At 38.8% G+C, this 24,158-nt stretch overlaps 1 protein-coding gene across 1 annotated transcript in view; it reads left to right on the top strand.

The window, feature by feature from the left end:
• INPP5F (inositol polyphosphate-5-phosphatase F) overlaps nt 1–24,158 on the top strand; it is a 1,563,976-nt gene that overhangs the window by 36,993 nt on the left and 1,502,825 nt on the right. The window contains exon 2 of the mRNA XM_044056075.1: nt 8,317–8,445. The gene's annotated coding sequence lies outside the window, so the exon portion shown is untranslated. The remainder of the gene's footprint in view (nt 1–8,316; nt 8,446–24,158) is intronic.

The raw sequence follows: 24,158 nt of genomic DNA, 5'->3' as shown, positions 1-24,158 counted from the left end.
ATATAAAATTAATGAAGATAAAACAAAGGCTACAACCATACATTATTTACCCCCTCATGACTTGGTTCAGCAATTCCTATATTTATGGGAACATGGTAAGATGAAGTATTTAGGAGTATGGATTAAAAAAGCTTTTATTATGTCAGCTAAAGGTACGTAGAAAGAGACCAAACAAAAGAGAATACAAAAACTGAGAAACTGGAAGCTCTTGTTTAAGGATATGTATATTAAGATAATGGTAGTGAAAATGTTTTTATTCCTTTTAGTTTTATAAACAAGTTGGGCATATTTTTATCAACCAGAGGAGAAGTTGTGGACAGTAATTTATAAAGAGTTGAAGGAATTTATCTAGGAGGGGAAGAGGTCAAGAGTTAAGTGTGATAAGTTGATAATTCCAATAAGACACAGTGGTTTAGAATTACCCGACAGGAGGGATATTTTAGAGCTTCACTGTTAAGACTCCTATATTATTATGGTTTGTTGTTTTCTATTAATCTGTGTGTGTCTGTCTGAAGTGTGATGTTAATAAGGGAGTTAAAAAATCATTTTCATAAGAGTCCTGGGAAATATCTGGATATTTGACTAGAGGCCAAGTCACTTGCCATTAACCACCATCAGTCTCCACCAACCTTTTCAAAGAGGGCAAGGCTTGTAATTCCTGGAGTGTATTTTAGGGTGCCCATCCAATTGTCTAAGCTACATTTGAAGGCTGACTAGGAATCGCTCTGTATGACATGTAAGAGGAAGTCTATTTTGAGCAAGGGAGGTATTGGGGGGGTGAACCTCTTGTCATTTAGTCTCGTACTCCCTGATGTAGTCTGCGATCTCTTGTTCTAGTATTGGCTACACTGACACATTGAGGAAAAGAGAGTTTTGGATAATGGGAACCCTAAGGGCACAGAAAGCAGGGCATGGGTTTCTTCTCAAGTGTCAGTGTGGCATTGAGTACAGGGAGAGTGATTCCAGTCTTTCCTGATAGTTAAGATTTTTGAGACCCGAGAGTCTTTTTGGTACACCCTCCTGCTGTCTAGTGAGACACATGCTAGAGAGTACATTGCATTCTATCATGGGTATAACCAGGGTGCAAAGTGCAAGGGGAACAATAACTTCTTGGGTTTGGATATAGATTTATTGTTATAGCTCAAAGTACTTTCTGACTAATGTCCCTACATGGTGGTTAGGAGAGAGGTAGCCATCTACCAAGCTTTCTGGTGGACTAATTGAGGGTGGGGTGTCATTGATACAATAGGTGAAAGCAGTTTGTTGTTTTTTTTTTTTTTTGAAGGAGGTGATACTGCATTTCTTAGAATTTAACTATAGAGTCCTTCCTCAGTATGCCAGGTATTTACACTTTGTAGTTCCATTTGAAGTGAATTTGTACCATTAGTTGATTTGATAACGACATTCAACTTGCAATCATCATCAAACTTAGTAAGTCAGGGTTTCTTGTCTGTTTTTAAATCAGTGGAATTAATGGCAAAAAAGAGTAGGGCCAGTATGGACCCCTGAGAATGCCACAGTTTACCTTTTACTCAACAGAGGGGCATCACTGACCCTAACAACATGCATTGGATTCCTGAACCATTTTGCAATCCATCTAACCACGTAGGGATCTATGTTTAAGACTTTTTAGCTTGTTTATAATTCCATTGTGTGGTATGGTATCAAATGCTTTTGCTAGATCCAGGTAGGTAGTGTAACCAGTGTGACCATTTTCCATAGCCTACATGACCTTTTCAAAGAAGTTCACAAGACTGAGGAGGCCTTTAAAACTGCCCATTCTTCCATCTGACATGTGTCCTTTAAAGCCACACAGTTCTAAAGCAAGTGACATGCTGATGTAGTTTTGAGTGCAGTTTTCCTGTCTCGTTATTTGCCATTCTAAAGACATACCCATTTCCATATTGTACTGAAAGAACTTTGCGTACCTTTGGAACAGATGTTTCTTTTTTTTTCTTTTTTTGTGTCGGAAGGTAAGCTGGAAGTGGACTAAATAAATGTGAAGGAAAGCAAAAGAAGGGTCTCCGAACAAACATTCTCAATACCAGGACTTCTTTAATTCATGTTGTCTTTGTGTGACTTTTGTATATTTTGTTTTATTATTTCCATTAACATTATACTCAGAATTTTTTTATGCCAAGTACATCTGCCCCCTCACTTTATTAGACTTGTAGACATGAAGATTTAATTGTCAGAATGTATTTAGAAAACCAGTCTTTTCAGCTTTATTCTAAGATGTTACTAAATTGTGCATCCAGAATGCAGATCCTTTATAGCCATCTCCTTCTGTGGCATTGTCGTCAGGTAGGTTACACCTTTGGATATAATCGCTAAAGACTACTAATTTCAGCACAATTGCTGTTAATTGCATTCTGCCCTTCAGCAGTGCAAGCATGAAAGACATTAAAATTACAACTGTGTATATTGCCACTGTACATAAGTGTGCTTCCATTAAAGTATGGCTGCAGATTTGGAGACTTGGCATAGTGAGAATCAGTTTTGTCTAGAACCAGGGGAAATTATTCCCTTGGGTCCTTTTCAGTTCTAAATAACTGCAGTGCACATCAAAGACAAAGATGCGATAGTAAAATTAGAAATATCAGCAGTACAAATGGTTAGTTCTTCCTTAGACAATACAGATCTTGAGCTGACCTGGTTAATTTCTGGAAGATTAGTACTGCTGTTATTCATCCTGAGAATTGTCATATCTGTCAATCTCTCCTTACATTTTAGTATGCTGTTCAAAGTAACCTTAAGTACTTCTTTCTAAATAACTTACCGTGCATAAATACATTCAGTGTACTTGACGTTTCATTGGGAAGAAAGAGCAAACTTCCTTCCGTATGCTGCGCTTACTGAACAAGTTCTTTCTCAGCTAGTCAGCAAGGTTCCCCCCGATCCTGTTCAGGTGTTATAAACATACTGTCCTTGACTGTGCTCCAGCTTCACCCCAGGTTTCAAGATACAAGTCGTTGCCTGACCACTGCTTGGTGGCCATTGTATCTTTCCATCAAAGTATTCAAAATTCGGCATCTAAAGGGTAAAATTACCATATCTAAAGATGATTTGTGTTTGTAATTTAAAGTTCAACTCTACAATGAGATAGAATGTATTGACTGGTCAAGTAAAGTCCAACAGCCAAGGGTAAAACAGTATTTTACCAGGATTTTTGTTTGGAATCTGAAGTCCAGCTGTAGAGTGGATTGACATCTATTAACTGGTCTGCAGTTACATCTCAGACAGACTTCAGCTGTAGAGTTTTCCTCAACATCACACTTACCACTCTAGGCAAAATTTTGTCCCTACTGAAAAATGAGAGCAAACAGCAAACTGGATCCATGTATAACTAAATTAGGTCTTTGCCTTTCTCGAAACTGCCTAGTTAAGTACAGAAGTACTTCTTTACAATTTATTCATTATCACTGTTGCCATTTAAGGAACTGGCGCAAAAGGTTAATAAATTTAAAGCACTCTTTCTAAAACAAAGACAAGATTCAGTGCTCGACAATTCCAGGAGCTCTGAAGAAAAATTAATAACTATTTAGAAGGGTAAGACAGTCTATTAATTCTTCTTTACAGTAGAATTACTGTCTTCAAGTTAAGAAATGTATAGCTCAGTTATTTACTAAGTATTAACACAAATCATTTCAGCTCTGAGTTTCTTCCCATCTGGCAGCCATAAGGTTATGATCGTAATACGTTTTACTTTTTAATACTTTTCCAGTTCACCAAAATCTCTCTGTACAGAGTCAGTCACTGCTCATGTGTTATACCAAGCTAAACGCATGCTTGACCTGATGTCAGGGATCACAAATTTCCAAAGGCTTGCCGCATCTTTTAGCTTTACCACTAAGGCACATTATCAGTATTTCTTTTATCTGCTGATATTTTACAATAGATCTTAAAGACAGTAATTAGTAGTATCTTTTCAAGATTCGTTTTATTTTCCCACAGATCTTGAAGGCAGTGATTAGTAGTATCCTTTCTAAAGACACACTCACATAACTAAGCCTGACTTGTTTAGATCTGTTACAACTACCAGTTGTGTACTCTATGAAGTTAGACCCAGAGGTCAGCCCAATTATCAGACCAGCACAGAAAGTTCCAGTAGCTATGCAGAACAGAGTCAAAGCCGAGCTAGACAGAATGGTGCAGCTAAGAGTAATTTGTCCAGTAGAAGAACCTACTGAATTGGTATCCTCCTGCCATCCATCCTGATGTGTTTGTTTGCAATAAACTACTTAAACGGGCACCCAAGCCTCAATGTCTTCTTAATGTGCACAAGACGAGTGACACTAGTATCCGAGGAGATGCAGAATGTGGCTGTCTTTTGTGCGTGGGAGATGGGGGACAAGACAGTTTTCTGAGGTGGCTATCCTAAGGGCAATATACCGGTTTATAAACAACAATGTGAAATTGATTAATGAGACCACTGTGCCTTTCTCTTTCTTCACAGTCCTACATCAGCAATATGTACAGAAAGTGGATGTCTTGTTTTAGTGGGCAGGCTGTGTGGGAAAGCAAAGGACAGTTACTTGCTTCTTGCAAAGCAATCATTGATGTGGCTAGTTTGGAGAGAAGGAGGCAGGTGTAAATGTCCAAGAAGAACTGGATGTAGTTATTTATGCTGGTCATTATTTCTTTAATTTTCCTCACAATTAAACATCAAAGGTATGCAGAGAAGTTGAATGTGTTTTTGGGTAGGGCTGAGGAGGTATGCTGTACAAGAAAGTATGGGATTGTTGCAGGATCATGTTCAAGTAAAGATAAATGGCTTGTTGGGAAGCAATGTGTGTGTGTGTGTATATGTGTGTATGTGTATATATCTATATAGATATATATATCTATATATATATATCTATATATATATATATATATATATATCTGTATATATATATATATATATATATATATATATATATATATATATGTGTGTGTGTGTGTATGTATATAAATGTGTATATATATATATATATATATATATATATATATATATATATATATATATATGGTTCCCCTTCAGAAGGTCGAATGGCTGAAATCTCGAAACGCATATGGTTGAGACCATGTGCTCGAAATTTCAGAAGCTCGACCTTCTGAATGGGGATCAGCATACAGAGCAGAACTGGAGATTTCCCTATCTGCGCTGTAGTGCGATCCCGGACTTGGAATAAATAAGTAGCGGGGGGGTGCAGGGGAGCTTGCCCCCTGCAGAAACACCGTTTTTTGTTTTCTTATTTTTTCTTTCCCTTTCAGAAGGTCGAGCTTTTGAAATAAGAGCATATGGCTTCGGCCATATGCGTTTCGAGATTTCAGCCGTTCAACCTTCTGAAGGAGAACCATGTATATATATATATATATATATATATATATATATATATATATATATATGTATATGTATAAAACGGCTGCAAGCTGAAATATGGTTACTGTGGTTGTTTTTTTTATGTACGTTACTGTGGGAGTATACAGAATGTGTGCATCATATTTGGGGAGGCAGGTGATGTATGAAAGCAAAGGGCATTTGTAGGATTACTTCTGAATGATTATTGCTATGATTTGGGGAGGGCAGTATCCTGTTATACACCTTAATAACCATTAAATTTATGAAATGACTTCAAAGTCAACGGTGGTTGTACCCTTTCATAAGGGGCACATTTCATTGAGACAGTATGTGCTTGTTTTATACCCATGTATCTTTTTAGCAGTCACCATTTTGTATTGCAAACTGCCTCTTGGGATATTACATATGACTGATTATGTACAACTAGCTTACTCAGTACTTCAAAGGCTTTTATTTTCACAGTCTGGCACAGTACTTATTTCCACCTGTGTGTTTTGAGGCCATTGCTTGCAAGGCCAGGTGTAACTAATGTGCCGAATATATGAGTAAAAATATTTTTTATGGCATCTGCCAAGGAAACATTTCTGTTGCATCATATAGGAGGGAGGTCAAGACTGCACCTACTGAAAAGGTCATTGTGCTGGCATGTGAATCCAGATTGATAAGCAGCGAAATCCTTGAGAGTAGAGGCATTCGTGAGTGTGATTCTGTACCCAACTATTCCATTAGAATTCCCTGAATATTATTGCAAAATGCCTTATGGGAACTGACATATATGGCCTCATGTATACAGCTAATAAGTCCAGAAGTGTTTGCCTGGAGTAGTACCCAGATTCCACCTGGGTACTATTTGGTATTTGGTCTTTGCCTGCAAGGCCAGATGAAACTAATGTCCAGAATATATGTGCATTAAGTCCTCATTAGATCAACAGCAAAAAGATATTTTTACAAGTCAAAGTAACATTTCTATTACTGCGTATGGAGTGAAGCCTACATTTTATGACCTGACAAAGATAAGTCTTTACCATGTAAATCAGGATAGAGTATTGTATTAAAATTCCATGAATGTTTATGGTATATGAGATAGGCAATTGCTGTCTCATTGATCTATTTGTGATGCACAAAAGGCAGTAGCATGAAAGGCACAAATCAGGAAATTATTTCCGCAGTCTGAAGAATAATCATAGTTAAGCAGGGACTTTGCCTGAAGATTCACGGTTCCCGAAATTCAAAGGACTAGTTGACACACGTTGCAGATGTGACCTAAAAACAGATCAGGTGAGAGTTTTTTTTTTTTTTTTTTTTTTATGTGGAATTTGAAAGAAATCCCAGTCAATGCCTGCAGCTCTGACCTACATTAAACAGCCTGTTGCTGGAAGGGCAGTGTAAAACCGAGTTTGCGTGTAACAAAATTGTTGGAGTTTCCTCTATGGACTGAACATCTGAAGATAAAGGTGTTGTGTAAATACTGTAAATACTTCTCATCTTAAACAGCAAGGTCTCTGAATTGAAGTCTACAAAGCCAAGTAAACGTTTTTCACTACATATTTTCAAAAACCTGTGATTTTTTCATATTTCTGCCTCCACTGTATTTTAAGACTTGACTGATGCACAAACACTTCCTCTTCATAAATATATATATATATATATATATATATATATATATATATATATATATATATATATAGAGAGAGAGAGAGATGGTTTACCTTTAAAATGTCGCAACACACTTGTGCAACTCTTTACATATCCAACTTAAAATGTCAGAAACTGCAAAGCTGAATGCTTAGAAGAGCAAACCTGTTACACACAAAAAAAAAGTCGACACACTTCTGGATGTCTCCGACTGTTATAACCCCCCCGCACCCCCCACCCCCTGTTAATTATATATACTAACTCAGAGATCACACTACAGTGAGGGAAAGGGTACATCTCCCAATCCCCACTGTAGTGCGATCTCCACTTAGAATGCCGAAGTCACAACAGCAAATGCACACTAGCATTCACTGTTATGAGTCTGACATTTTGTCGTTCGCTAATTCGAACTATTGAAAACAGACTTTTGCTTATATGAGTGTTGAACAAGTAAACCTTGACATGGTGGGCTTGGTACCTGTTTTACTTCACTATGTACATAATCTACATATGTACTCTCCCGGATGCCAACTGTAAAATAAATAAAATTTTCTTGCTAGTTATAAATTGTCAAGAACCATTTGGAGCCCTGTTTGTTTTCTAGATCTTTTTTATTTTTATTAGTATTGAGATTTGCTTTTTTATGTCTCTAGTTTTTGGCAAGCTGAATGCCTTATTTTTGGTTAACTGAATTATGATGCAAGGATTCAAGGAGGGGCACACCATGAAACAAGTTGTTGTGGGGACTGCTTTGTTTGGTTTTCTGAATTTTCAAAAAGTATATTTATTTATTTAAATATAGAGTACCGTGTTACCCTATGCTACTTACTATCAAGTAAGAATGGATTTTCCTTAGCAATGTGCAGTAAACTGTGCAACAGCAACCTAAATGATAATATATGGTTTGACAAACAGGCTTTCAAACTATTTCTAATCTGGCAGAGTTGACAGAAACATATTTTTTTTACTGTAAACAGAAATTGCTAAAATTTACATTTCAAATTATGGTAGATCTCCACTATGTTTTTAGATTAACTGACTGCATTGTTTAATACCGTAATGAAAAAAAAAAGTATTTGTAGACTGACAGTTTTTGCAGACAGGAGATTGACTGGTATGGTTCATTTACAACTGTCTTCATTGAGACTTGATTTTTTACTGATTCATGCTACTTCTAGAATGCCTTGAACAATCACAGGCAAATAAAAAGAATTGCACTTATCTTAAATTATCTGCATTGCTTCCAGAATGTTTATAAAAAAACATGTTCGATTTTCAGAAGTTTTGAATTGTTTTGATTATATGGTTAAGCAATTCATTGGAATTTTGCATTTTAGCTCTGCAAGAAGCACCATTTTGGAATAAACAAACCTGAGAAGATAACACAGTCTCCTGATGAGTCCAAATCACTACTGAAGACATTTAACCAAATAAAATCAAATGTGGCTGTTCCTGTCAAGAAAAAGGTGAGAAGTTGACTTAAAAGCTCTGACTACATGTTTATCTTCTGTATTGTATTGTGATTTTTTGTAAGTGTTTTTAATCACTTTGACCATAACTATTGTGTTATGTTACTCCTCAGTTTCCTGTATTTCATAGTTATATTTTATAGTCAATTGTTTTATGATAACTCTGCTTACATATGATGGTCAAGTAGCGTAAATTTTAAGGTTTTCAGTGGGAATATGGCTCTGAAATGTTCCTACTAACTTAGATGTTCAGATCTTTTCTTGTGTTATAGTCGAGTTGGATTATGCTTGTTAGTTTTGAATATAAATGTGTAACAAAACATTCAGATCTTTCTTCAGATATCAGTATCTCCTCAAAAGATTAGTTTTTTTTAAAATACATTTCTCCTTAGTGGGTTAGAACTCCTCCCACGGCATGACTTATTTTTCAGGAATATGTTTGCTGATAATCATACTGTCTTGGGAATATTTGCCTGAACACGTGAGAAAGCCTCCCTCCCCATTCTTTTCATTTTTGATTAGTGTTATGGAATCTGTTACATCCACTAGATCTGACACCAGCTGAGGTAGATGGGACTTTGGTTTGACATCTCAAACAAAGAAGGGCAACACAGGAGTATAGCCACTGCCATCCCCGTTTTCAGTACTACCATTACTGAAAAGCATTGTAGTATGGGAATAGAACCTACAGCCTTCTGATTTTCCCAGCATCAGAGCCAAGTGTACTATCTGTTTAGCCATTGAATTTTGCAGATTATACCATGACCCCCTATTAATATTCCAAAACGTGCATGCTGATTGGCCAGTGTGCACATTGTAAATCGACTTATACTAATGGAAAAAGGTCCGGTTGCCCGGACTTTTTCCATTAGTATAAGTCTTTTTTAAAACACTGTCTCGCTATGTTAAACTCCTTTAACATAGCGACACAGTGTTTAAAAAGCAACGGAGATCTTGCTTTCTCCGTTGCTTTTTTTTAAACCTGTCTCGCTATGTTAAATGGTTTAAACATAGAGAGACAGCTTTAAAATAAGCAACAGAGATCTCCGTTGCTTATTTTAAAGCTGTCTCGTTATGTTAAACCCATTTAACATAGCGAAACAGTAAAAAAGCAACGGAGAGCTTGCTTTCTCCATTGCTTTTGGCTACAGCTCTGATGTACTGTGTAGGCATGCGCAGTACATCAGAACTGCCGCGGATGCCAGACAGCTGCGGAAGGGCAGCAAAGAGGCATTATACAATGCCATTATTTAAGAAAAGTAATTGTTCTTTTCTTAAATAATGTCATAGTATAATAGCAATAACACGCCTGGGTGGGTAATGGATTTAACCACGGTTGTCTTTGTTTGGTCCCTCGGGACCAAACCACGCCAACCGTGGTTAAATCCCGCATTACCCACACCCAGGCGTGGGTTATTGCTATATTACATTCATATTGTAGGATTTTTAATCCTCATCCCTGATGTTGTGTGTGTTTGTGTACATCTGTCTTATAGGTTCTTTTTTGTCAGTGCCAAACCTATTATTTTTTGTTTGAATTCAGTGGCTTTACTTTTGTTTTTAGATATAAAAAGAGCAGCTTTCCTGTAACATTGGTAGTGTATTATTTCATTGTTGTTTTGCTAACCAAACATGGACATGGCAGCACACTTTAATCAGTGGGACTGTTTTATGTGGTCCGGTAAGAGTAATAGCTAAAGACAGGTGTTTGAATTATTTAAGAAAATTGCTGTTATTCAGACTGCTTTGCGGAAGCAAATGAAATCTGAGTGCTCAAAAGATGCAGTATGCTTCCATAGTCCAGCAGATTATGTTGTTTATAAACTGCATGCAGTTAAACTGCATGAGTTCAGTTTCAAGATATCATCACAGGAACAATAATATATGGAAAATACAAACAAATAATCCATTTAAAAACTGTTTTAATCAAGCTGAGAAAATGTGTGGTTCTTGTGCACTGGAAAAAATGCATAGCCTGTCTGCAGTCAGAAAACTACAAGCCGTACAGGCTGATTTTGATTGGTGAAAGAGTTAGAGTAATAATGTAACAGCATAAATGAGTCACACTAGAAATAAACATATTAACACAACACTGATTCTGAAAATGGTCTTGTGGCTGACTGGATTAGTATGTGCACTATAACTAGTAAACAAAGACCTCATGATTGGAGAGCAATACACTTACCATTTATTTTAGCAAGCCAATTGGATAAGTTATAGTATACAATCTGTATGCTTCTACTCTGTAATGTCTCTGTTGTAAATTTTTCTTCTCTCTGTAAACTTATGGAGTTTTTCTCCCCAGGACTCCGCTGAAAATGGACACTTGTCCAGTCGGACTATCCTGGCAAAAAAATGTTAAGTAAATAAAAAATAAACTACAAGTTAAGTAGTCCACACTGATTATAAAGCTCTGTGATAGTGTGTATGTGGATAGAAAGGTGCTAGAGGACGGTACAGGTATATATAGTCTACATTTAAGAGTAATACTCTCCACAGAATGTACGCTTTGGCAATTTGCTGTTTGTCAGACATTAACACACATAGATGGGATAGCTTGACTGAATGTGTAAAAATGCAGACTTAGTTTAGTCTGACTTTGCTTTGTCTCAAAGTATTCCCTTTTCCTTGAGGTACAGTAAACTCTCAGTTAACCGGTACTCATGGGGATTGGTCGATGCTGAATAACTAGTATCTGGTTGCTTGAGAGTTACTATTACAAACAGGCCTGACTAATACTGTACGTTACACTGTTTGGTTTGACTTGTTCTCGGGTTGAGGAGAGAGGGAATTTATTCCTGTCTTCCTTTTTAAAACTCTAAAATTGTAAGGTATGTTTCTGTGGGGGGAAAACAAAATCCAACACATGAAAATTGTACTGTATTTCTTCAGTTTATTTTGCTGGTTGCTTGAGAGTGCTGGTTGCTTGCATTCCAGTTAACTGAGAGTTTACTGTGCAATGATTTGGGAGTTAGTTTTAAGTAGTAAGGGTGAGGGGTTGCAAAAAACAGCTTTAAAGTAGAACAGTGATTGTCAGCATTCACTGTTTTCCTTTACTTTCATAAGTTTTTTCTTAGGTATCCCCCCCCCATAATTCTGGGACCTGAAGTTACACATCTTGGAATTAAGATAGGGAGGCTAGAAAACAGTTTGGCAAAGTTTTCTGGTAAGCTGAACATAGGCAGGTAATTTGCTACAGTAGACAGAATTATGTCAGCAGTCCTCAACCACTGGGCCATAGATCATTTGGTACCAGGCCGCCAGGTTTGGAGTGAAACGAAAAAGTGAATGTGTGTAGTATGTGTATGAGTGTGTTTGTGTCTACGTGTGTGAGTGAATGCATGCATGAAAGCAGAATGTATGAGTGTGTGAAAGAAGAGAGACTGTATGTGTATGAGAGAGAATGAGCAATGAGATTGAGCGAGCTATTATTTTACACTCGCTAAGCAGTGCTTTTGCTGTTTAGCGAGTGTAAAATAAAACCAGAAAAAGTGCGTTTCTGTCTGTATGTGTGAGTGAATGCGTGCATGAAAGCAAAAGACCGTGTGTGTGTGTGTGTGTGTGTGTGTGTGTGTGTGTGTGTGTGTGTGTGTGTGTGAGAGAGGAGTGAGAGTGATCCCTCTGCCGTACCTTTCAACCTGTTGCGCAATAAATTTGGGCAGTGGGCAGAGGGAAATAAATAGTTATGCAGAATGTACTTTTTTTTTTTTGTAATTATTGCCAATTGTCTTTTTATTGTACTTTGGAGCTTTTCTCCCAGAGTCCCAACTGAAAATGGACTTCTAGTCCAGTCGGGCCTCCCCGGTAAACAATTGTCAAATAAATAAATATTATGCATTTTATTATGCACATGCGATGGCCGGTACGTGGAAAATTTTCTTACATGAAACCGGTTGTTGGTGCAAAAAAAGTTGGCAACTGCTGAATTATGTCATTACATTATTGCTTGAATGGTGTAACTAAACTGGCTAAGAAGTTTGGAATATTATATATAGAGACAATATGACATATTTACCCTGGAATTTTTACCACTGACCTCAGATGAATCCTAAAATGTGTGCGGTAAAAGTAAGGCGTCAACCACATGATAATGAAGGCTGTATATTGATCAGACGTACTTCTTTTGAAGGAAGAATGCTTGACCTAGAACCATCAGAAATTACTGAGAATAGCTCTTCATATTACAATTTCCAGGTGATATTGGCACACCTCAGAGAGTATTTCTTCAAGTTACAGTAACCTAGGAGCGGATTATTTTTGTAATCAGGAATGTATAAACAAAGTTATTTGATTTTTTTGTTTGTTCAGTACTCTTTCCTTTAAAGGAGATGGTGTTCCTAGAGAGATGTTCATCTTAACACTCAGTGTTACTGTTCTTCAGATTAATAATGCATAAGCAGTAAAGAAAGCTTAATAAAAGAAGTTTGAGAAATCTTTCCACACACAGTTTGTCTTCGCACTTCTGTCATCAGGTCTGACCATTACCTTGCCTGTCTTGATTATTCTTGTGGGCTCTGCACAAGCAGGTCATTAACTACATTGTGTACCCCCCAACCAACTCAGCAGTCATCCGGCTGCACCCAAATATAGATTGCTGGTAATTTACCTGGGCACTGTGCCTTTGTGGCATGAGGTGGCTTATTTTTCTAAAACATAAGTAACGAGACTTGATGATGATGACACATGCATGTGGAACAAATATCATTCGGAATATTTTTGTAATCTTTGGAAAACAAAAGCTAAAAAAATAAAGTAAAACAAGAAGAAAGTAGTAGACTTGGAAAAATTATCACCAAAAAATTTACAGGTATATACTTGATGGCAGTGAAGACAAGAACAATTAGGCGATTTTTGTTCCTGAAGCAGCATATATTTCATTAACAATATTTATTTATTATTTATTTATTTTACATTTGTTGACCGGGTTAGTCCAGATGAGTAGTTGGCTCGTTTTCAGTGGAGAAACGGGGGGGAAAAGCTCCACAGTGAGTATATAAATTTTACATACAGACAGTTAAGAAATCATCAGTGGCAACTAGACAAACTGTAGCAAGATAACATTTACAATAAATCATATAGAAAAAACACTTCGGTACATTGTAATAATGAAATAATGCATCATAATTATTGTTAGGTTATATACAGTATAAGTACAAAAATAAATAGAATGAGGATGAGGTGTTTAAAAGTGGGACAGAGAGGTAGAAGTTTATTGGGATAGAGGGGGAAAGGAAGATGAGGGAGAAGGAAAATAGGGAAGGATATAGACGGAGTAATAGGGAATAAGGAAATGCAGAGGGCTGATAGAGGGGGATGTATAAGAAATGGGGGTAGGGTTGTTTGAAGGGGGGTGACTACAGTGATAGGACCATTTGTTTGTTGGGTATCTTTGAGTGGCTAGCTTGAAATGCTTGATGATGTGGTCAAGGGACCTAATTTCTTGGGGGAGTTGGTTCCAATTTGCAGCAGGGTTATCGAGTAAACTTCCTATTTTGGTTTTGGGTTTATAAATCTGTAGGAAGCCTTGGTCTGAGCTACGTAGTGTACTGATTGGGGAATATTTAGATATAATAGATAGAAGGCTAGGACAAGGAAGATGGTTGATAGAGGATAGAGTGGATAATTTGTAGCTGATGTAGTAGGAGCAAATGAGGTAATTCGAGCTAATCCAATTGTTTTAGGGATAAGCAATGGCGAGATTTGTAGGTTTGGTTTGCAGTGAATCTGGCCCCCTTATAGGTCATTTCCAGTTTAGTAATGAGTGTGGTGTTCAGGTTAGTGAATAATTGACAGCTATAAAGAAGGGTGGGAAGGAGAAATGCATGGGAGAGAGTTATTCTGGCTGTGTTGGTTGAATGTCTTTTGTTGCGAAAAAGGAGTCCAAGTTTCTGGTGAGTCTTTTTGATAGAATTGGCGACTTGGAGATCAAATCTAAGCTGATTGTCTATTATGATTCCAAGCAGTTTAGTGCTGGGTTCAGCAGTGATGATAGTGTTATTGCTTGATAGGATGGAAAATGTTGTTTTGAGATTTATGAGGTTTTTGGGGAGGAAGAGTAGGAGCTTAGTTTTCTTGAGGTTAAGAATTTATCACAAAGCCATGTCTCTATGGTATTGAACGATGCTTGGTTAGTAGAGTGGAGGCCAGATGGATTGTCAGCAGTGGTGATGACAGTCAAATCATCTGCATATTGTACAATTGTGGAGTGAGGACAAGAGGTGTAAAGTAGGTTAGTGAAAATATTAAAGAGCAGTGGCCCAAGTATGGATCCTTGGGGGACTCCCATTGAGAAGTTAAGGGGGGGGTAGTGCAGAGTGCCATTTAACAGCTTGCTGGTGGTTAGTAAGATAGCTAAAAAAACAGGATATGGTGGGAGGAGAGAATTTTAAATGGGATAGTTTCTCCGAGTAGAGGTGATGGGAGACAATGTCAAAGGCTGGAGAGGTCGAGGAATAGACATGAAACTAGTTTATTGTTGTCACGGGCCAGAGATACAGTATTGATGAAGGATATTAGTGCAGTTGTGGTACTGTGTTTGGGACGGAATCCATGTTATGTGTGTGTTAGAAGGCTGTCTTGAAGAAGGTACTGCATTAGCTGCTTGTGAATGCATTTCTCTAGTATTTTAGAGAGGGGAGACAGTATAGCAGTTGGTCTGAAGTTTGATATATCAGAAGAATTACCACCTTTGTGTATAGGTAATGTGAAGAATGTTTTCCATATTGCTGGGACATATGATTCAGAGATGGATCGGTTAATCAGGATGGACACAGGATAGGCTACAGGTTCAGCAGCAGTCTGTAGGAAATAGGAAGGAAGATTATCTGTTGAGGTGAGCAAGGTTTGAGTTTAGAGAGTAAGGATTTTAATATAGTTAGTTGAAACAGACTTAAAGGAGAAGGAGTTAGAAGGATGGGGAGGAGAGGTAGAGATTTTGGAGTTAGCATTTTTTGTAGTGGGAAGAGCATTTATTATGGCAGTTACTGAGTCAATAAAATGATTGTTAAATGTAGTGGCAGTTTCCTCTGCTGTTTTATTTGGGCATGGGTTTGGAGGAAAAGGGTTTACTGGATGTAGTAAATGGTTGATTGAGTTCAAGAATTTTTGGGGGTCTGATTGTAGGGTGGTGGGAGGGTTAGCATAGAAGTTAGACCTCTCTTCGTTAATTTTCTTTATTCGATTCCCAAGTTCTTTTTAGGTCTGTTGGAGAGAAGGGGTTTTTTGTTTTAGTCCATAGTTTCCATATTCTATCACAGTTTTTCAACAGGGTACGAGTAGATTTGATAAGCCAAGGAGCAGATTTAGTTTTGATTCTTATTGGGCGGAGAGGAGCAAGGGAGTCAAGGATGTTAAGAAAGGTGGAGTTGAAGGAGTGGGACAGCCTCATCTAAGGGAAGAGTGGTGAGATGGGACCAGTTTATTCTAGAGAGTTGGTCAATGAAAGAGTCAGAACTGAAAGATGTTATTATGGGATGTGATGAACTTGAAAGGTCTGGTGACATGGGGAGTATATCTAGTAAATGTGACAGCGCAGTGATCACTAACGACATTTGGTAGAGTGTGAGGGTTATGGTAGTTTTGGGGGTGAGACACCAAAATCCAGTCCAGAAGAGACTCTGGAAGGTGTGATTTATTAATTTAGGTAGGGGTAATAATTAGTTGCTCGCACCCATGTAAGTTGATACAAAAGGTAGTATTGGAAGTTTATTTTGAGAGCCAAGCTATGTTTAAGTCCCCTAGTATGATGGTTTCACTGTGTATGATCTGGGAGAGGTGGGATACAATATTCTCAAGTATGCTAAGATTGTCTCCAGGGGTGATTAAAATTACTACAACAGTTATGGTGGTAAAGTTGTTAAGTTTAACATTGGCAAGTAGGAGTTCAGCTGTAGAGAAAGAGGGAAGGGGGAGGATTGGACTAGTTATAGAGAGGTAATCGGGATATAAAATGGCTATACCCCCTCTTCTTTTCTTTTGTCTGTCAAGTCTGAGGATGTTATAGCCAGGTGGGGTACTTTCGCTATCTTGATAGTGTGGTTTTAGCCATGATTTGGTTAGGGTGACTATGTCTGGAGTATAGTTAGCTAACCAGCCATGGAGGTCCTGAACTTTATTTACTACACACCTAAGGTTGATAGAGCAGAAAGATATTTGCTTTTTAGAAGGGAGTAAAGTTGGTTGGGTTTTGTACAAGAGGATTATAGTTCAGGGTGGGGTGGGAGGGACCTGGGTTAGAAAGGATGTCCCCTGATAGAAGTAGTGGTTTGAAGTAGAGTAATTGTTTAAGTGGGGAGACATTATTTTCCTGCTTAGAGGAGGTTAGGAGAGGGGGAGATAATTTTATTTTAGGAAGGAGAGCAGTATTGGTTGGGAAGGAGGGATAGGTGTGCTGAGGAGCCTGGGGTTTAGTATTGGATTTAGAGTCCAGTTTGTTAGGTAGAAGTAGGGCGGGGGTAGATGTGAGTGATAGGAAGTGAGGAGGTAGAAGAAGCAGAGTGTAGGTATTGGGAGTAATACTTGTGGTTTGAAAGTCATGATCTTTAGGCAGAGTATGAGTAGACAGTGGGAGGGAGGGGTGGGAAAAAAGTAGTGGAGAATGGGAGGGTGTTATAGAGGAAGAGGTGTGTCAGGAAGTAGGAGGGACTTGGGGTTAGAAGAGGTGTGGCTAAGGTGGCTAAGTATAATGGAAATGATATGGGGGGGTGGGAGGGGAGCGAAGCGAGCCCGAGCGTAAGCGGGGCCCTACTGTGTAGCTGCTGAGTTTTAAAAAAATATCAGTCATCCCTATGCCAGAACGGTTCAGGATTTCTGCAAGAAAATGGCATATTTCTATTAATTTGCAGGGGGTTAGCTAGATAGTATTATATAGGGGTAGAGAGAGAGTTAAGGTGTAGGTATGAGAGGAGTGCAGGGGTCTGTACATGGCCTCAGGTTCCCGTGGTACTGTGCTCACACTGGATTGCAGATACCTATATTCCAGGGAGGAAATAAGGTAAATGTGTACAGAAAGGAGTTCAGATTAATATTTGCACATTTACAGGGGGGGGTGATATCATACTTTCTTTCCAGTCTCCCAAGTTATTCTTTTTCAGGCACAGATATGGCTGATTTCTGTTTTAGGTGAAAATTGACAGAGCCTTGGTTAGGGATTCAAAGTTAGGGTGCAGAAACAGGGGAGAGAGCTATGTGAAACAAAAACATACAGAGTATTTAGTGGGTTGGGTAAAGAAATCAGATATTAGTTCAGACTCTTAAACAAAAAAAATCTCATAAATAGGAAGTTACATCAGGAACAAAACATACTCATGCTTCTACTTAAAATATCAGATACTAGGCTTAGCTGGACTGACTTTAGTAATTTAAACAGTGGAAAAAGTCCAAAGATGTTAGGCAGATTATGGGTTTATGTCACTTCATCAGAGAATACTCAACTCAAGCTCCATTCACCAATGCAAATTACATTGAAGAATGGAATATCAAAGTAAGTGCTCTTCAAAAGCAAACAAATCTACTTTAACTTTTTTTCTTTTTTGCAGGAGGTAAGCCCCCCTGCTTCTTCATTGTGCGGGACAGCATCCCTAGCTTTCTCAAATGTCCCAACTCTGAAATTGCACAATACTAGAAAAAAGAGAAAATTCACTTTTGTCTTGTATTTATCGATCTCTGACGAAGGAAACGGCATTCCACTGCATTTCTTTGATCTGCATAACATTCAGTCCCTTTAATTCAAATGTTGTGGTTGAAAAAACTGTACTTTGACCAACTCTGTGGGCTGCACACACACACATACATATATTGTGTATATATAGACCTCTCTCTCTCTCTCTCTATTTATATATATATATATATATATATATGTGTGTGTGTGCGTGTGTGTGTATATGTGTATATATATATATATATATATATATATATATGTGTGTGTGTATATATATATATATATATATATATATATATATATGTATATATATATATGTGTGTATATATTTATATATATATATATATATATATATATATATATATATATATATATATATATATATATATATACACACACACACACACACACACACACACACACACACACACACACAGGGAGAGGTTCATAGTTATATACTAGGTTCATAGTTCTATACTAGACTAGCAACCACCAGGGCCTTTATAAGCTTAGCCATGCAGTCCAAATCAGTTGTCTCCTTTTTTAATCTCTCCAAATCATTTGGGTTTCTAATACCATGACAGGAATGGATCGCATTCCTAAGTTAAAGTGCGATTAAAGTTCATGAAATTAGTATTGTTTCAATCTTTGATAGCAGCCACAAGTGCTCTTTGCAGTACCTGCAATGTGCCCAGTAATGACTCCTACAATTCGTACGGAGCCGCCCTCTCTAAAGCTAAAAACACAGCATCAATGGGACTGGATGGCGTCCCGGGCTGTGTGCTACATGAACTCCAAGAGGAACTAAACCCACACATAAGGCTGCTGTTTAATCTTAGCCTTACTACAGGATACGTACCCAAAGAGTGGCGTACGGCAACAGTGGTCCCACTTCACAAAGGCGGTGCTTCTGCAGACCCTGGAAATTACCGCCCCATAAGCTTGACGAGCCTGGTCTGCAAAGCTATGGAGAGGATCATTATGGAACTCATAAACAAAGACATTGGGGACCTACAGACATTGGATCCTACCCAATTTGGCTTTGTCAAGGGCAGATCCTGCCTTTTGAACTTGGTCGACTTTTTTGAAACGATCACTAAGGCCATAGATGAGGGTAAGGCAGTTCACACTGCCTACCTTGACCTTGCAAAAGCCTTTGACACAATACCCCACTCGGGCATCATAGACAAACTCACCAGCTTAAATGTAAACCCATATGTCACAAGATGGGTTGCAAACTGGCTCAAGGACAGAACCCACAGGGTTAGAGTTGCTGGAGCTATGTCAGACTCTAAGCCAGTCACAAGCGGTGTCCCACAGGGCTCAGTCCTGGGACCCCTCTTGTTTGGCATTTATTTTTCCGAGGTACAGGCAAACATAGAAGGATTGTGGCTGACAAAGTTCGCAGATGACTGCAAACTGGGCGCCATAATTGATACTCCAGCGGACACAAACATCCTTCAGAGAGGCCTCATAGAAACGGATAATTGGTGCCAGAGCCATGGCCTTAAGCTGAACGCCAAAAAATGTATAGTCATACCCTTTGGGAAAAACAAGGTACCGACAAATTACCACATAGGTGGTAATCTATTAAGTACGGAAGAGGTAATCTGGGACCTAGGGACCCAGGTTGACAGTAACCTCTCATTTGACACTCACATTGCCAAAGTGGTTAGGAAGACCTTCTATATTGCCCACCTTATCATGAAGGGTTTCACATCTAGATCGAGAGGTCATTGTGCCCCTGTACTCTTCTCTTATCAGGCCAATGATTGAATACAATGCCCCATTTGGGATGTATCTCACCCGACACCTGCAGCAGTTGGAAAGACCCCAAAAGTTCCTCACCAAGAGGATAAAGGGTCTTAAACATATGTCATATGCTGCCTGACTGAAAAAACTCCAGCTCTATTCAGTCGCATATCGCCTACTCAGAGGTGATCTGTGCCTGACGTACAAGGCCATGTCCAATCCTGAATTAATGGACATGCTCCACCTCAGAAAATCCAAATCCATCAGAGCCACGAGAACAAGTGACTTAAACCTCAACACAGAAATAAATAGGACGTGCTGGAGGGACAGATTCATAACCCAGAGGCTCCCTACACTCTGGAACAGAATCCCAGTCCATGTTAGGCAGAGCCCCTCACTGACTCTATTCAAGAGAAATCTCGACGAGTGGATGGGAGATCGTAGGTTTACCCCGGGGGTCATCTCTGTGTCACTACTAGACAGAGGCATAGTAAACTAAACCCTAAAAGGGAGTAGTATTCTCATCCTAAGGGGTGGTGTAAGCCACATACATTCTGGCTAGGCTTATAAATGTCTTAGGGCAGATAGCCTAGTACGAACCTATGAACCTATGTATTGGTAGCATATCTAAATACAATTGTAGATTCTTTTTTATAAGACCTGTTGCTCCTATACTATTGGATCTGTGTGGTGATCTTTCTTTCACATTGCTCTCGTTTCTGCTTGCAAATCCTGATATTTTATGACTGTCTCTCTGTCTGCAAGACACTGTAGTCACTGAGTGGCGATTTCAATAATCAATGCTACTTTTGTCTTTTTTTTTTCCTTGGACAAACTATATCCAGTTTTCTGGCATCTGTCTTTTGAACTGTTGGTAATGGATGATCCCATGTGATGTAGACTTCTTCATTTTCTATGATGCTTTGTGGCTCATGTTTCCAGTGTTTTTCAGCCACTTCAGTACCATAATATTTGCACAATCCCCAGTGCAACAGTCTTGCCACATTATTATGACTTTCAGTGTACAGTCCTTCTGCCATTAGTATGTCACGATCAGCAGCAAAGTGCGCAACTGTTTCCCATTCATTTTTACAAAACCTACATTTGTCTGTTTCGCCCACATGTTCGGTGGACTTTTTGAACCAGCATGTACGTAGCCCTCTATCTTGGGCTACCAATATTAACCTTTCATCTCTTGGTTTGAATTCGCCTCTCATTAACCATTCCTGCATTCATTCCTGTTCAACATGAGGTTCTTCCAGAAGCTTTCTGTACTTCCAACTATATTTATGCTTTTTCCACATTTCTTGCCTTATCTGGTCTTTCACGGTATATTCTTTCTTTTGTTGGCACATTCATTTGCTGCCTGATTTTTATCTACTTCTGGTTTGATTTCTATTCCTGCTTGATGCCGATATGCTTCTGCTAAATTAAGCAGAGAAGTCATCTTATATTTATTGTCCTCATGGTTCAAAACTACACTACATTTGGGTCTTATGAGGTCAGAAGATGTATGGAGTCCCACACTTGCAGATCTGTACATGTAATCAGTTTCAAGGAGGCCCATCCCTCCTTTAGAACAGAGACTATATGATCATGGTATTTTTATAAATCATTTGGTGAGCATGAAACATCATTCTTGTTTTCCTATCTAATCTGTCCAACACATTTTGGGGCCAGTCAATCATTCTAAAGCTATAAGTTAGGACAGGAAGAGCAAATTGGTTTATAGCTTGGATTTTGTTCCAAGATGTCAGTGCTGTTTTCAGAATTAACTTAAGTCTTCTAAAGTACTCCTTACTAAGTTTTTATTCGCATTTGTTCATGTTTTATTGTTAATCCTTCAGTTCCCAAATATTTATACACTCCCTCTTGATCCAGTACTTTTATATCACATTCTTGTCCCAAACTGATATTTTCCTAGTGCTGTAGTTTTCCTGCTTTAAAGGTTGCTTTTGCGCACTTATTTAGACCAAATGACATTCTTATAGCATCTGACTTTCCGTTCCTCATCTGATGAGCTATACAGTTTTAAATCATCGACAAAGCGAAGATGAGAAGTCTTTACACTTTGTTGTTTTCTGGGAGCCAAATTGTAGCCATGGCCTAAGCTGTTAAGTAAACAGTTTAATGGGTTAATGGCAAGGCAGAATAGCAGCAGTGACAGAGTCACCCTGTAATATCTCCCTTTGAATTTTTGGGTCTATGTTATATATTCGAACATTCAAAATGTTGAATACCATATGTTCGAGACCATATGGTCGATATTTGAAAGTTCAAATATATATAAAAAAAAAAAAAAAAAAAAACATACCTTAACAGTGCGAGCAGAGGGGCTGTGCCCCCCCGCAACCCCCACTACTTAAATATACCAACTCCGAGACTGCACTTCAGTGCAGAAAAGGGAAATTCTCCCATTCTGCACCGTACATTAAAGTCTATCTTCGAACACTTGAAATGTCGATCATATGGTCTCGACCATATGACGATCGACATTTCAAGCGTTCATTTATTTGACATAGACCCGAATTTTATCCCTGGGATAGCACTCTGTCCTTTATCATGGCTTAATTGCAAATTGGTCTACCACTGTTTCATGGTCACTGTAATGCAATCGATCAGTGTACGGGTGTATCTTATGCATTTTTAAGCACTTTTTTATCCATGAATGTGGGATACTATCAAATGCTTTTTTATAGTCATTCCATGCATACTTAAATTCTTCCCCTTTTTACAATTCTCCAGTATGACTTTAACAACAAATAATCCTTTGTTCCATATGACTTTCTTTTATTGCCGTTTGGTTGTACTGGCATAATTGAGTTTTCTTCTAAATGACTATAAACTCTGTCAGCATCAGTTCCCATGTATAGCTTATACGTCATCGGAAGGCAAGTTATTGGTCTGTAATTTTTAGGGTAGCTTGCAGGTTCACTCTTAAGTAGGAGCATTGTTTTACATGTTGTTATACATGTTGGTGTCTGTTCGGGGTGTGGATAGAAATAGATCTGATGTTATCCTAGTCACCATTCATCACGTATGGGTCTAGGGTCAGACACTGGATCCGAGCCAGCACACTAGACAACAGCTTATCTCAAGCTCCTCCCCTCCAATAATGCAGTGCTGCTATCTAACACCTCAGATCTCGTTTTCCGCTTCGTCGATCAGACGCACATAGCTTAGCTCCTCATTTATTCCTGTAAGTAACTTTCTAATTTAGTCACCACCTCCCTCTGAGTCCATGCCTGCGGAGGACCTTAAATCTATTTCTCTGAAGCTGGCACTGTTACGTTAATAGCTAATTCATCCATGAGGTTATTATGCAATGCTGCAGAGGGTTCTTCACGGGCAGCAGGTACAGGCATTGCCATTAGGTGTCATGCCTGGCTGCTTTTATGCGGGTTTGCAGTGGCCTTTAAAGCATTGTTCACCAATACCCCTTCAATGGTTCCACCCTCTTTGGACTAAGCATTAAGTAAACTTTGGCCCACAGTGAGCAAGAGGAGAAGACACTGTCTGCTGTAGGGATCAAATTCTCCACTCTCCAAAGGTCCTTCTCCAAGGACCAAAAGGGGAACAGGAAAGTGTGGTTCCACAAGTCACAATCTTCCTTTTAGAAAGCTCATGAAGATTCCTCTTCCAGGGAACTGGGGAGAGGTTTCAATAATTGACACCACCCTAGGGGCAGAAGAGGTCCACAAAACCAGGGTTCCAGGGAGTCCTTCTCTGAGAAAGCCTTCCAGTGCCCCTGAGGGGTTACCCGGCTGTCCCTCCCTGGAGGCACTCTGGGGTCAGTTGGCTGTGCAACCTTTAGCCTGAGCAAACATTGCAAATGATCAGTGGGTTCTAAGAATCCTATTCAGGGGCTACTTCATTCCCTTTTCCGATCCCCTGTCAAGAAACAGAACTCTCCCAGATGTACCACCCACTCAGAGAATTAGCCTGCCTAGAGGTTACCAACCTCATCCAAAAAAGAGCCATCCAAAAGGTCCCCACAGGACAAATGAGGATCTGAAGCTTACTCCCGCTTCTTTTTGGTACCCAAGAAAACACTGAACCTGCGTCCTATTCTGGACCTCAGTCAATTAAACATATCGGTCATGAAGTCAAAGTTTCAGATCGTCATTGTACAGTCAGTTGTGCCCCTTTTGCACAAGAAAGAGTGGATTTGCTCTGTAGATCTCCAGGACACGTACTATCATATCAAAATAGACAGGCGGTCCAAGAGGTTTCTCCACTTTCGCCTAGGGGCCAATCACTTCCAATTCAGAGCCCTGCCCTTTGGACTCACTACAGCCCC

This window comes from Protopterus annectens, chromosome 14.part0 (assembly GCF_019279795.1).
Source record: "Protopterus annectens isolate FY-2018-M chromosome 14.part0, PAN1.0, whole genome shotgun sequence".
NCBI classification, from domain to species: Eukaryota; Metazoa; Chordata; order Ceratodontiformes; family Protopteridae; genus Protopterus; species Protopterus annectens.
Note: the sequence above shows the minus strand (reverse complement) of the source record. Positions and strands in the feature narration are given on the sequence as shown.